Raw genomic sequence first — 15,951 nt, 5'->3', positions numbered from 1 at the left:
CACTAAACAAAGGGGGGTTCTCGTGGCTTTTCGAAAATCTGTTCCATTTAGTTGCACTAAACAGATTGCAGACCCTAACGGACGGTACCTTTTGCTCCAAGGCACCATTCATGACACGGAGGTTACCATACTTACGTACTATGCCCCGAATGTAAATCCGGGGCCTTTCTTGACCCATGTCTGCGCCCTGCTTATGTCACACTGCAGGGGCACCCTCCTTCTTTCGGGTGACTCGAATCTTATATTAAATCCCAAATAAACATTGCTCTCTCACACCAAATAATAGAGTTGATTGCATTAACCCATTGTTCGATTGCTGGGGGATTTTTGGCTTGCCAATTTATAGCTATCAGCCGTCTGGCCTGGTACAAACATCTCAGGACAGGCAGCTTGATTAGAGGGGGGATTCTATCCTCCTCAAAAATCCCCAATAAACACGTCCTAGCTTCTGGTTTCAGGGTAATCTTAAAGATCCTGTTTATTCTGAGTACTATTTCCAGCCAATACCCATACAATTTTGGGCATTTCCATACCATATGGAAGAGGTCCCCCGTTGCCCCACATCTGGGACAGCTGTCGCTGGATTTCCTGCCCATTTTCCATAGCTTATAGGGGGTATAATATACCCTATATATAAGGAATAAGTGTGACACTCACTGCGATGGAGATATGGAGACCAATCTCCCCTGCTCAAGAGTCTTAACCCATTGTTCCTGAGTTATCGGGCCCACATCTCCTATCCACCCCCTCCTGCTCTTATACGGGCCCTCTCCCTTCAGGATCCTTCCCCTAATCTTTGTATATAATCTGGAAATCTGACCTTTTGCTTGCCTGCAATCCATGAGGCTCTGGAGCAGGGGAGCTTCGGTCCGTTCAATCTCAAGTGACCCGTATTGAGCTTGAATACCATGTCTCAGCTGTAGATATTTTTTATTATTAGAGACATCAAATTCCTGTCTAAGGGCCTCAAAAGATTTCATTACGTTCCCTTCGTATAGCTGCACCAACCTATTAATTCCCTGCCTGTCCCATTCTAAAGATCTGTCTATATTGTTTAGTTCACTTAAGTGTCAGTTATGCCATAGGGGCGTGTAGCTAGTTACTCCCACATATCCCATGCTTTGCTTTACATTATGCCATACCTTCCTCATTAATGCATTAGTAGGGCATCTATGGACAAATGAGTTAGCCTCCAAGGCTTCCACCAATAGCTTATGGGGTACCCCGACCATCATCAATTTATGGTTCGGGGACCCTCCCTCTTGGAGCCCTGCCCCCTCTAAATGCTGAAGTTGGGCAGCCAAAAAATATGCTCTCAAATGGGGTACGGCCAATCCTCCCTCCTCTACGGGAAGTTGCATCGTCTGCAGCCCAATCCGGGCATGTCCCTTTTTCCAGATTAAGTTAAGTTCTAAATTTCTGGTTAATCCAGATTGGGGAATTGTGTAGAATATATAGTATTTGTGGTTGCCATATCATTTTTATTAGATTGCATCGTCCCGCTACAGAGAGAGGAAGGCCGCACCACCTATCAAGTTTTTGCTTCAATCTCGTTAATAGTGGTGCTAAATTCTCATTGATATACTGATTCACTTCCCCAGTGATCCAGATGCCCAGATACTTCAGTCTGGGCACTATCTCTAGGCCTGTAATCGCCGGCAACACCCATTGATCCCCAGGTCTAGTCAGTGGCAGGAGAGCTGATTTGCTCCAGTTAATTACAAGGCCAGATTGTTGACCAAACTCCCCCATCATCTGCACTACCCTGTTCATGGTTGAGTCCATATCTCCAATAAAGAACAGGACATCATCCGCGAACAGGGCGATTTTATCTTCCACTACTCCACGCCGGAATCCCTGGATGTCCGGGCATGACCTTGCCAGGACAGCCAGGGGTTCCATGGGCAATACAAACAAGAGGGGAGACAGTGGGCACCCCTGTCTTGTTCCTCTCTCTAGCTGAAAAACCTCAGAAAATTCAGTTCCCATCTTGATTTTGGCCCTAGGCCCATTGTAAAGTAATTTTATCCACTGGATGAAGTGAGGGCCAAAGCCAAACCTCTCCATCACTCCCCACAAGTAGCCCCATTCCAGGCTATCAAAAGCCTTAGTCGCGTCCAAGGCCAGAATAGCTCCCGGCCCATCATTATCCCTGGGTATTTGGACATTAATAAAAACTCTTCTGATATTAGTGCTGGTTGTCCTACCCGGGATAAAACCCGACTGGTCTGGGTGTATTAGTTTATGTATAAATTTATTTAAGCGGGTTGCCAGGGCCTTAGCTAGAATTTTGATATCCGAGCACAGCAGGGATATTGGCCGATATGATGAGACTTCCTGTTGATCCTTCCCCTCCTTGAGTATTAAAGTTAGATTGGCTTCCAGCATCGAGGCGGGCAATTCACCCACCTCAAAGGCATGGTTCAGTGTCTCCAAGAGTTCCGGCAGTAACGCTTCGCCATAACGCTTGTATATTTCTGCTGGCAACCCGTCTGGGCCTGGGGATTTATAATTAGGCATTGCAGCTACTGCATTTTTTAGCTCCTCCAACGTAAGTGGTGAATCGAGACTCAATTTGTCCTGGTCTGATAGTGTTGGAATTGCTGCTTGAAGTAGGAAGTCAGTAGCAAGGCTACCCTGGCCCCGCAGGACCAATCTGTATAGATTGTTATAGTAATCATAGAGTACTCTCATGATCGCAGGGGGGCTAGAAACAAGATCGCCATTTGGCGACTTAATCACCTGAACTGTTGTCGGGGAGCTATTAGTTTGGACCAAAAGGGAGAGGGCTCAACCCACCCTCTCCCCTTCACCAAAATAATGCTGACGTTGAAATATTCGCCTGTTCTCTGCCTTTTTTAAAAGAGCCATTTTATAGACTTGTTGGCTATCCAGCCATATCTTCTGGTTTTCAGGTGATGGAGCTTCTATATATGCGCTCTCTGCCAGAGTAACCATATTTCTTATGGCTGACTCCTGTTCTCGGGCTTTCCTTTTAATTATTGCGATTTGTTGGATTAATATGCCTCTAATATAGGCTTTTAGGGAGTCCCAGACTATTCCGGGTGGAGCTGTGCCCTTGTTTATTTGGAGAAATTCCTTTATCTTGTCCAGAGAGGGGCTAGATCTATCCATTAACTCCAACCAGCTGGGATTTATCCTCCACTCCCCTAAGCCTGTTCTAGCTCCCAGGGCCACAATAATGGACAGGGGGGAATGATCTGAAATCCCCCTTGCCCCGTATTCTATTTCCTGCACCACTTCTGCTGCCTCTTTATTACCAAGGACCATATCAATTCTTGATAACGTATAATAGGTCCCAGAAAAACAAGAATACTGTCTCTCCTGAGGATGACGCATTCGCCATAGATCACTTAATCTTGTTTCGGATAAAAATCCTTGCAGTCGCCCTGCTCTAACCCCATCAGGTTTAGGAAATCTGTCCAGGCTCCCTTCTAGTGTTTCATTGAAGTCACCCAGTACTATCCACGGAACTCCCAGCTTATCCAGGCAAAACGCCAGCAGTTTATACATAACCTCCAACTTAAAGGGAGGGGGTATGTAAATGTTGGCTAAAATATAATATTGCCCTCTCATCGAGCCATATAAAAAGACAAATCTCCCCACCTCATCAATAGAGGACTCCTTACATAGGAAATCCGTACCCCTCCTAACTAAGACACTCACTCCTCTTGAATATGAGGTATGGAAAGAATGGTAATATGCCTGAAATTTCCGATTATTTAACTGTGGAGCTGTACTGGGGGTTAGGTGCGTCTCTTGCAAAAAGAGTAAGCCCGGACCTGCCCTCTCTGTTTCCAACATGACCGCTGCTCTCTTCTTTAAATCTCCCAGCCCCCTCACGTTCCATGAAATGATACTTACTCTACTCATGATCACTGGTGATTGCTAAACTAGCCGGGGACAGGGGGAGGGGGGGAGGGAGGCCCGCCCTCCCTCGACGGGCCCCCCCACGCCCCATATTCCCCCACAGCCCCCACCCCCCCATACCCGCAGTGTGCGCTCGAAGTTCCCCCCATCCCTCCTGCCCTCCCACCCACCCCTGCCCGTTTGAGCAACCCCTAGGGGTCTCTATTGTGGCCCACATACTCCAAAGCTCATCCAAAAGATGCCCAAGCTCCCTCTATCCCCACCCCCCCATTTACCCCGCCCCCCCCAGATCTAATAACCATGTCTAGGTGTCATACTTTACTATGGTATCAGTTAATCTCCCCCTTATTTATAAGGAGGGGGGAGAAAGAAGGGAGGGAAGAAAAAAAAAAAAAAGGGGGCATATATGCAATTATTATATACCATTATTTGTGTCCAACCATAATCTCCATCTCTCCTATCCCATGGTAAGTGCACGTGACTAATCATAAAAAACACTATCCATTGGTTTGTGACTAATTATAAAATTCAAAAAAAAGAGCATATAAGTCATCGCTATGGCGCCCTATACTCAACACCGCCCCCCCTCCCTATCTCGTGAAAAGTACATTATATATAACATCACGCGGATTATCAATCAGATTAATAATGTTTATGGATTCAAATTTACCCAAAAAAAAAAAAAAGGAGGCATATATGCGATTATTATATACCATTATTTATGTCCAACCATAATCCCCATCTCTCCTATCCCATGGTAAGTGCACGTGACTAATCATAGAAAACACTATCCATTGATTTGTGACTAATTATAAATTTCAAAAAAGGAGCATATAGGTCATCGCTATGGCACCCTATACTCAACACCGCCCCCCCTCCCTATCTCGTGAAAAGTACATTATATATAACGTCACGTGAATTATCAATCAGATTAATAATATTTGTGGATTCAAATTCAAATTTACCAAAAAAAAAAAAAACCCAAATCCCCCCCCCCGCACCACCCCTAGTGAGGAAACACTATCAATTAGCTTGGCAAAGACCCTTTCTGCTCTTCTAGCCAATTTGCGGCCTCTGTTGGGGAGTTGAAAAACAAGGTTGAGCCCTGGGCAGACACTCTGAGTCGAGCAGGATACAGCAGAGCATAGGTTAACTTATATTTTTGCAAAGAACGTTTAATAGGAATAAACTCAGCTCTCTGTTTCTGCAGATTCAAAGAGAAATCCGGGTAGAACGATACTCTAGTCCCTTTGTAGAAAATATCCCCTAGTTCACGAGCTCTTCGCATCAAAATCATTTGATCGTTGTAGTTAACAAATTTCAATATTAATGGTCTGCAACGATCCTCTGCTGGCCGGGATCTAGAGGGAACTCTGTGGGCCCTTTCAATAGAAAAAAGGGGGGAGAAAGGGGTATCCCCCAGTAGCTCCTTGAACCAATTTTCCAAAAAGATGATAGGATTGGGGCCCTCACTACCCTCTGGCAGACCAATTAAACGCACATTATTCCTGCGATTATTATTGTCCATGTCGTCTAGTTTCGATGCCTGTATGGTGAATTGTTTCTCAAGTCCTATTATTTTTTGTTGTAAAGGAGAGAGCTCGTCCTCCACTGTACTTAGTCTTCCTTCAAGGGCAGCCATTCTACAAACAGTGTTGCTCAATAATTGACTCATAGAGTGCAATTCATTTTTGATATTACTGAGTTGGTCATCAAGGCCTAAGATGAAGTTCTTGCATTCTTTAAATGCCTGCAATATCTCACGTAGCGTGGGCTCACCGGACCCCCTTGCCGAAAATATCGGGGGGTCCGCCTCGCTATGGGGGACCTTGATCTCAGCAGGGGGTAAATTATGCGTGTTGCTTCCTGAGGATAGAGTAGCAGGATTTGACACCAAATGGCCAGTACTTCTCCTATCGCAGGACGATCCCTGCGATTTTGTTTGCCCTGCTAATTGCTGATGGCCTTTCCTGCCCGGGGATGTTGCATGGGCAAATCGCTCAAGTTTTGCCGCCGCAGAAGCTTGATTTAATTTTTCCTTTGCTGCCCTAGTCTTATGGTTCCCCTCCCCATGTGGTACATCTTCTGTAGCTCTTTTACTAAGCATGGTAATACCAGAGTAATAACAATGAGGTCGTTGGTTCAAAAGGGCTTATGGTATATAATGTTCAGCAAAAAGACCTGGTCATGCGGCAATAATAATCTCATCAGAGTATTCAGAGTATATTCAAAGCAGCAGCAGCCCAGGTAATACAGCCAAATGGCTTTAGCTGGAAACAACTGTAAATCAGCCCCTTGGGGGGGGGGGGGGGGGGTAATAGAAGGGAGGATATTCACCAGGTCAAGAGATACAAGTCATTGTTCCAACTTTAAACGTTTAGCAATGTTAGCTTAGTCTCCCCCTCCACCTCCTCCCCCGGGTTACCATACACCTGGGCTGATGCCACAGGTTGCACTTGTTAAGCCGGCATTTCGCTAATCTCCTCCGAGGCTGTCAGGAATTTGGGTCGGGTTCCCCTCTTGCTCTGAATCAGCAGCCCCACTCAGTAAATGGACTTCATCCACTCGTACTGGCGTCCTGTCTCCCTCCGGTCCGTCCTCGAGCTGCCTTCAGGGCCGCGATCGAGATCTCGCGGTAATCTGAGCCCCCGACGGGAACTCGTTCGGGTATCCTCGGCTAGTTTCGGAGGCGCAGCCTGTGCACGCCGCAACCTCCCCAAAGTCCACGGAGCGAGGGGTCGAAGCGACAACGTCAGCCTGCAAACGGGCAAGTTCCTCAATCAATGTCCATTGCTTGGTCAGGGGAGACGGAGGGCTGGACAGGGAGAGAGCTCAGGCGTCTTCATCTCACTCTCGCTCACACACACACACCGTCATACCGGCCACGCCCCCGCAATCGAAATGTGCTGTACAGTCATACTTAGATGCATACACCTAGACTTTAACACAGTGTTGCTGGGACTTGTAGTCCCACGGAGGAGAATCTAATGGACAGACTGAGTTTAAGCAGGCCTCAAGCCTATTCATCACAATACTATTAGCACTGTGTTACACCAGAGGCAATTACAAGTGTATCACGCTACAGGAATGGTTCTAATATTCATCTCACGTTAACCTCTGTTGTTGCACTGTCGGATTACTGTTGGACTACAATTGTTACAACAACTATAGCTAGTAGAAGAAAAGAAGATCAAATACTGCATCCTTTATTGCAAGGCCTTGCTTCTTATTAAAGTAGGGGGAGCTCCCTAGGGATTGTGTTGTAATTCATTATTGATCCTGCATTTCTATAGCTACTAGGGTGTGCTGGAAGTGGGAAGGTGCCAAGAGTAAGGTGTAGTCCCTCTGAGCACTAGTCCCAATTGGAGACACATTCTAAGGGGTCATTTAAGACAACTGTACAGGTATAATCTGTTGTGAACCTACTGTTCTGTTACATTATGTTTATGTGACAGGGCAAATGTTGTACTTACTATTTTACTTTACTCAATACAAGTTCCAGTAAATATATGTTTCTGGTTAAGTACTTTGGTGTGGAGTGTTGTTCCTTTTTCTCCCAGCAGGTGGAGCCAGTGAATCCTGAGGTTGCATTACATTATATTGTATTGTATTGTGTTGCACCACAGCTGTGTCAAGGGGACTGAGTCAATTCAGGTTGGGGACATTAGCAGGGTGCAGGCCCAAATCAAATTCAGCCGCTCCTTCGGGGGTAAGTGCTACATGTAGTTAAGTGCAAGTGCAGTTAAGTTTCAAAAACATTGTCTTTGAAGTGGGCAAACTAACAATGTTTACTATGAACAATAGAACCCATGAACATATAAGTGGCCATTTTAAACTGTACAACACTAAATAAAAGCACACGGAACAGTATGCAAGCAATAATAATGATATGAACACCCGACAACTACTTGCTTTTTTGAAGAACTCGCTTGATCCTTCTGTACTGATCGTGCTCCCTCAGTTTCAGGTCTGACCAGCATTTTCTTAATTGATCCTTGGATCGTCATTCTTCTGAAGACCCTTCACAACTTTAGTCATGATCTTGGTCTTTCTGATATTTGGGTTTGGGTAAGGTCCATACTTCCCATCATAGTCGTTCCTCTTCAATATGTCCACCATCTCCAACATCTCTACAAAAGACATATTTGAGGCTTTAATTCGCCTCCAGGATCGTGACGTTTCTGGCTCCGGGCTTTCCTCGTCCTCCTCCTCGTTAGTGAAATTATCATGCACCTGCTGTCTCTCTGCCATATGCTCTCCCCACTGTGCTGAAAGAGAAGGGGCGGGGAATAGACTAGAAAGAACGTCAGGGGTGGGCGGAGTTTCACGCATGTGCACTGTATATAAAACGTAACACGCGTGCATCGTACGTACTATCTGTGAGCAGAGGAAGGAGTAGCGGAAGCGCCAATCGTTCGAAGGAAGGTACAATTTTAACTTGGTACATCACTTGCCTATACTGCTTCTAGATTGAGGCTTATATTGGGACAAGATTAGAAGAGTTTAGCCAGACATTAGGGTTTGTCTTGTGTTGTGTCTTGGAGAGAATATGGATCCCTTCAAGGAACCACATTTTCTTGGCATATTCATTGATATGCTCGGGGAGCTGCCCTGCCGATGACAGATGAACCACCCCTTTTTTAAGGACCTAAGAAAGAGGAAGGCAGCACTGGAGAACTGCTTGCTTTAGTGAAGACGATGGTCCTCACGGCAGACATCACCTATGTGAAGGCCAAAATTGGTGGCCTGAGGAGTACATATCTGAGGGTGCGCAAGAAGGTCCAGAATTCCCTGAGATCAGGAGATGCAGATGATGTTTATGTCCCCAGGATGTCTCCATTTTCTGGCAGACCAGAGGGAACCTAGGCCAGCACTCTACAGTCTTCCTTCAAGGCTTGCTTCCCCCCAGCTGAGGCTTCCGAGGTCCAACCTGGGCCTTCCAGGCAGAAACACGTGGAGGGGCCCAGCTTAAGTCAGGTATAGCATTGTTCAACATATTTATTGTCGTACATTTAATGATGTTAACTAGATGTTTATATTGATCAGTAAGTTCTGATTTAACAAAGTGTTTTACATATCAATAGACAGTAGTGACCAAAAATGATTGGGACAAGAATGAAAAATGTTGGGGTCAGAATGATAGTCTGTTCTATTTATTAACATTCAATTTGCAACAGTCATGAGCTGAAAATTGTGTGATTGATGAACAAAAAACTAAAACTATGTCCCATTTACATACTACATACACAGGAAGACCTCAGCTGGGAGGAGGCTGTGGCAAGTGGCAGCTGGGAGGTAAACCATCGCTCTACTCCTCCTCCACCTCATGCCACAACTACAACAGCAGAGCCACAGCCTGGAAGGAAGCCTGGAGGGAAGTGTCTAAGGAAGACCAAAGAGTGATGGCCTGGGTTCAGTCTGGTCTGACAGAAGATGCAGGCTCTTGGATGACCACAGCCTGGGGATGTCATCTGCTCTTCCTGATCTCTTGGACTTCTGAACCAAACTGTTCTCCCTTAGATATGGACTCCTCAGGCCACCAATTTTGCATTAAAATAATTGACGTCTGCCGTGGGGGCCAAAGGCTTTGCCAAATTTACCAGTTTCTCCAGCGTTGCCTTCCTGTTTATTTGCTCATGACACCTAATAAAGGTTTTTTTTGGTTAAAGAAATACTTGCCTATGTGTTTTACTTCAAAAAGGACAGTTTATTTGTGAGTAGGCAGGTACATTTCAAAAATACAAAGTCAAAATAACAAGGGGCGCCAACACCAACCAACCTCCTCGAGATTAAAAAAATAAAACAATAAAATAAAAAGATAATAATGGTGTTGTGGTAAGTTGACACACCAAACACGCAAAAAAATTACGAAGATGACCAACATTTTTAAAAAAGGAGATCTTGATTAAAAAAGCAACCACAAAATGTAAAAAAAAAGATAAAAATCCAAAATTATTCAGGATCTGACGAATAAAAATATTCTATTCATGAAATAGAATATGAAATGAAATCAGGAAAAAGAATAAAGAAATATTTTTTGGAGAAGTCTGTGTGAATATGAGAAGCAAAACAAATTCATTCTTCTAGCATTATAAAGAAAAAGAGAATGTGCTGCATTAAACAATTTTTAAACAATTTTTAACATTGCAGCATCACGAATATGCTATATCCATTAGTTTTACCTGACCGAGCACTTCCGTGTCATAATTTATTCTGAGCATGGGTGGCACTTTGTGCGTCAGACTAGGCTACACACGATCAAAATTGATGCGATCGGATCATGTTGTCCGAAAATTTGAGATCCAGCTCTCAAACTTTGTGCATCGGAAATTCAGACAGAAAAAGTCCAGTAGAGCCCACACATGGTCGGATTTTCCGACAACATGATCGGATCGCACAATTTCCGTCGGAAATTCTGACGGTGTGTACAAGGCATTAGTCTTTTTCTTTAGGTGTCCTCTTCTAGTGTTACCTCTTCTAGTTTCTTTTTGATACGAGTATTAAAATCCGCTACTTGCTGTGAATCTTTAATGGGTTCAAGTTGTGTACATAATTCATTAATTTTGTGACATTTTCATGCGTTTCCTTTTTAATATGAGTTCTTGCAACTTGAAACCCACTCCATTAAAGAATTCCAGCCATTCTTTAGTTGATTCTGGGTCATCAAGACCATCTTGTGGTACAACCAGGGCCGGGACAAGGGATGGGCAGGAGGGGTGGCTGCCCTGGGCACTGTGGTATCATGTGAGATAGGGGGGCACCACAAGGAGGCTGGGGGAGGGGGATTTGTGTTATGAAGGGGAGTCTGGGGGGGTGTCAGGGGGTAAGAATTGTTCTAGGATGGTAAATTTGGGAGGTGTGCTAGGAGTAGTGATTTGGGGGGATTTGTGTTGGGAAGAAGAGGGATGGGAGAAGAGGATTGCTAGAAGGGGGATTTTGGGGGTTTGTGCTAAAAAAGTAATATCGTAGAGTGGCAATATTTTTTTTTTGTGTGTGGAGAGGGGTGGGGGGGCGCAATTTGGCAGGTTTGCCCTGGGCTTTGGATGGCCTTGTCCCACCACTGGGTACAACGTCCCATCTTAAACTTCTATAGATAATGTTTTCCTTCAAATATTGCTCCAATGTACATATATCCCGCCAAGCTCTTACCTGTTTTTCTTTTTTTTTGTTTACAAACGATTTTTATTTGGTACATAGAGGAAGTACAGAGAGTAAGCATAGATATAACATAATAAATGCAATGTATGTCCAGTTAAAGCTAGAAAATCACCATAGATACAAAATTTGTACAAAATTCAGTGCATATATATTGCAATAGTTTGTGATTTAATTTGGCATAGTGATAGGCTAGAGCCGCAATAGTGCAGTAAATTGTAGACAGTCCAATTTCAGGGAGTATTAAAAAAGGAGGTAGAATGGTTAAACCAGGGATCCCATTTCTTACTGTATGAATGTGTGGTATTACCAAGAGCATTAATTGCTCCATTAAAGTTAGCTTGTGCTGTAGTGTGTTTATTAATAGCAAACCAGAAATCAAAAAGCAAAGGTGTATTGAAAGGCCTAGACACAACACCAACTAAGCGCCAATTCAGTCCTTAAACAAATCGGTAGCAGAAGAAACACAATAAGAAATCTTAAAAAATATCAGAATATTCAATAAGAATAAGCAGCTGTTTAGAAAATCAAAAATTTTTTAAAACATTAGTAAAAATATTCCCAGTCCAATTACTGAAAACAGTGTTACTAAAACAGCGCTAGAAAATGATATTAGTCCAACATCATAGTGTGTAGTCTTCCCCACACAGTGCAGTTAATAAATGGTGAGTGATATGAGACAGTTCAAAACAGAGAGATGGTTCAGAGCGTAGACTCCAAGGTGTAGACAGTAAGTACACATGTCACGGAGATACAGTCCACTGCATGCTACACACTCCCCCTGGGGGTCAAACTCACCAGACTCATCTGGGTACATAAGCATTCAGGCCAACAACTGTCATAGATACACATTCTATTTCCTTATCATCATCACCACAAATTTCCAGAAAAGCAGAGGTTCCACAGTATTGTCATAGAATGCAAAAGAATCCGCACATAGTGTAATCAAATATATAACAGGACACCTTAGTAAAAACTGTGTACATCAAGTAGAATCACAAGCATAAATGTGAAAATGCAGGGGGCGCTCTCGCTATACTCAGCCTTGACTTTTGCCTAGGGCACAATTACTTCTGGTAGAACAGTGATTTTTATTCCCAGAGCCGAGGCATAGTGGTGGGCGCCAAATTTGCACCCAGTATAGCAAACTTATTTATGGGTGAATGGCAGGATAAAACTATCTTCTCGATAAAGAGAAACCAACGCCTGATGTATAGAATGTACATCGACGATCTCTTTTTTTATCTGAGCCGGAACAAGTACTTAGAGCGCTGGATAAGTTTACATCTACTAGTAACAACAAAGACTTCAGCATTAAGGAGTTTATAACCTGAAATACAGCTTATGTGGTCTATGCTCTCCAATGTCCCTGTGGGCTAATTTACATTGGTCGCACGAAAAGGCTACTCAGAATAAGGATTGCTGAACACATAGCCAACATTAAAATTGATTTCAAGGACCATAATGTGTCTCTGCATTTTAAGCTACATCATGGCCAGGACCCTTCTGGATTAAAACTTTGGGGGTTGACCATTTAAAACCCTACTAGAGGGGGGCTAATTTGGTAAGGGAACTTTCAAAACTTGAAACCCATTGGACATTTTTAGTTGATACTTTATCCCCTAAGAAGTTAAATATTGATCTTGACATCAACTGTTTTATCAGCGATTCTTAGAGGCCTATAATGGCTTTATAATTGTGTTTCAGATGTTTGATGTACAATGCTTTATTTAGTCTAATATTGGTTTGATCATTTACTCGTATGGGGTAGGGGTAGGGACTCTTAATTAGATTTTCCCTGCTTGCTCCTCTCCATTTTTTGGGGTCTGGATGTCCTGCTCTCTCCTTCTATGAATAATCTGCCCCTCCTTTTTAACCATGTAATTTTGGCTATTATGTTTTGTGCTTTCAATCTTAAAACAAATATTTGTAAATAAATAAAATAATAATAATATGATTATTTATTTTTGAGAATTAGCACCTTATTATTGTGTGCTGCTGCAGTCGCACAGTTCCACTTCCTTTACTATGCAGTCTGAGATATTCACTGGGTATGTGAGGGAGCAGAATGATGAATGTTGGTAGAGGATTGGAAACACTCACCCCTCTCCTAATAATAGCTATTGCTCAGTGAGGTAGCTGTGTACTACACTCCATCCATGAAAGAGAGGCACGGAGCAATGCCGAAGGTATTCGGCGGAGGGCCGGCATGACAGGGGTTAACGGGGGCGGAGCCAGGCAAGGGGTGTATTCCGGGGGACTGGACAGATCAGAGTATGGGCGGGCTCCATACTCTGTGAGGCAGGAAGAGGAAGGGGAGGGGCCAATCTGCACGAGGAGCTGTGAGGGTAAGGAGCTTCTTCCTTCCCTGCTGCCGTGGTTCATTACAGACCCCCCCCCCGTTCGGATCGCCGCGGGGGCACTCGGCGGCCGCGTTAGTCTCCCCACTACAAAAAATAAAATAAAAATTGTTGCTGCTCGTACGGCCGGCCATGGCGGACGTTGAGCGGCTGTTACAACAGCTGCGGGATGCGGCGGCGGTGCACGGCACCAATTGGCTGCATGCCCAGGTGGGGAGTTATTGACAGGAGCCGGAGACGGGGGGGCTGTCCCTGCGCCCCCTGCTGTATCACGGCCTAGGAGGTCTAGGCCTCCGGAGCGCCTCAGCCCGGAAATCTCCTCCAGAGTCCAGCACCGCGCTAGGAGCCCCTCTGAGCGAGCCTCTAGGGACCCTCCGGCGCCTGCACGCAAACACCGTACTCAGGCGGGGGCAGGTAGGCCCGGGAGGAATCCGCTGCCCCGGCAGGACTCACGGGATGGGCCGGGGGGATCGCCCGCAGCCCATTCCTCCGCGGGGGATCAGAGCTGCAGTGCGGCGCTCGGGTCGGCCTCTGAGGACGCCCGGGTGGCTCGGCGGGGGGGAGCTATGGATTCAGGGACCAGCCTGATGCCTGGAACGGCTGGTGCCCCCCCCTTTCAGGAAGGGGCGAGGGATCGGATGGCGATCGGCAGGATTTCAGCTGGGGGCGGCCGGAGTGGAACTACGAGAGGTGGGGAGAAAGCGGCACCGGCCCTGCCAAGTGCCTGTCGGGTCAGTGATGAGGAACAGCCTGGGCCCTCCTGGACTGTGTCGAGGAGTGACAGCACGGACGGCCGCGGCGGCGTCCAGCAGCCGGAAGTTTCGGGCCGGAGCAGTGTTGGAGCTCGGGAGGACGCCCCCTTGTCGGAGGGAGAGCTGGAAGATGGGAGCGCAGATGAGTCCGTTCCGGTGCCGGCAGCGATGGAGAGCGTGATGATGGCTCGTGGAGGTCAGATTCCGCGGCAGCCTAGTAAGCGGCCATATGGCCACCCTTTGTTGTCTTCTTTGTGTGTGCCTGGGGCTGGGGGTGTGAGTGCTGGGGGTGGGGAGCATGGTGTGTCTGTCTCAGGGACAGGGGGGGGGGTTGGATTCTAGAGGGCCAGGGTCCGGTTCACAGGATCTGGCGCTGTTACTGTCAGGTTTGAGGGATATCTTGGGGCGGCTGGTTCCGGCGCAGGGTGCTGCGTTGCCCACGGCGGCTTGGGTTCCGTCCTCGGCTGCGATCGGGAGTGGAACGGGGCTCGGGGGTTCCGGGGCGTTGGGTGTGGTGCCGGTCGTGCCATTGGCAGCTGTGGGGGCGCCTCCTGGCCCGGGGTCGGGGGCACAGGGAGCCAGAGATGGAGTCGCCAGTGCGGCGGATGGCGACCAAGGTAAGTTGAAGGAGAAGGAAGTGGACAGGGTGCGTTTGGCAGATTCTGCCAAATGTGAGGTGTACGTTTGTTTTGAAGGGCCGATGGGAGCGCACCTGAAGCAGGAGGTTCGCGAAAAGATATGGCGAGGGGAGTATGTTGAGATCTTTTCGCTTCTTCCGCTGGAGAAATTTAATCTGGACAGAGGTAAGTTGGATGACAGCAAGAAGGAGGAGGAGGAGAAGCGGAGATACAGGCTCATCCCCAGATCATTTGCTAATTGGCTTCAAGCGTTTGCCATTCTAGCTAGTGTGGTGGGCGAAAGGGCGCTGGAAAACTGCTCCGCGCTTTTTTGTTACCTCGATGCGATAGGGGAAGCTCACCGGGTTTACGGGGGTTTGGCTTGGCTCAGGTACGATGAACAGTTCCGTCAGAGGAAGGCGGTCCGTCCGTCATTGCGTTGGGATCACAAGGACATTAGTCTTTGGATGCGTCTCATGACTTCTGCGCGGCCTGAAAATTCGTTTTTTCAGGCGGGGGCCGGCGGATCTTCTGCCTCGGGACAGTCGGCCAACAAACGTAAGGGGTGTTGTTGGGCTTTCAACGAAGGGACTTGCAAGTTCGGCACCACATGCAAATTTAAACACGAGTGCTCCGGCTGCGGTGGCTCCCATCCCTTTACTAGATGTACACAACGCGGCAAGGGTGAAAAGGGGGAGCTTGCAGGAAAAAGGGAAGATGCCAGTGAGCATAACAAGGATGTGCCTGTTTCTAGGTAGGTATCCACGGAGGGAGGCGGCGGAGCTGCTGGTTTCGGGATTCGTCGAGGGATTTCGGATTCCGTGTAGACTGGCACAACCACCACCTCCTGCAGATAATTTGAAGTCAGCGTTGGCCCATCCAGAGGTGGTATCTGTGAAGTTAGCGAAGGAGGTGGAGTTAGGACGCATGGCTGGTCCTTTTTCTTCCCCGCCGCTGGATAGGTTGGTAGTTTCCCCTTTGGGGGTGGTTCCCAAGAAGGAACCCAACAAGTTTAGGTTAATTCATCATCTGTCCTATCCCAAAGGGGGTTCGGTGAACGAGTTCATAGATGCGGATCTATGTTCAGTTTCTTACACTTCCTTTGACGCGGCGGTGCGTTGGGTTTGAGAATATGGGCGGGGAGCTTTATTGGCGAAAACGGATATTGAATCCGCG

The sequence above is a fragment of the Lithobates pipiens genome, unplaced genomic scaffold (assembly GCF_037356315.1).
Source record: "Lithobates pipiens isolate NorthernLeopardFrog02 unplaced genomic scaffold, aLitPip1_a1.2 Scaffold_27, whole genome shotgun sequence".
NCBI classification, from domain to species: Eukaryota; Metazoa; Chordata; class Amphibia; order Anura; family Ranidae; genus Lithobates; species Lithobates pipiens.
This window is presented reverse-complemented; position numbering follows the sequence as displayed.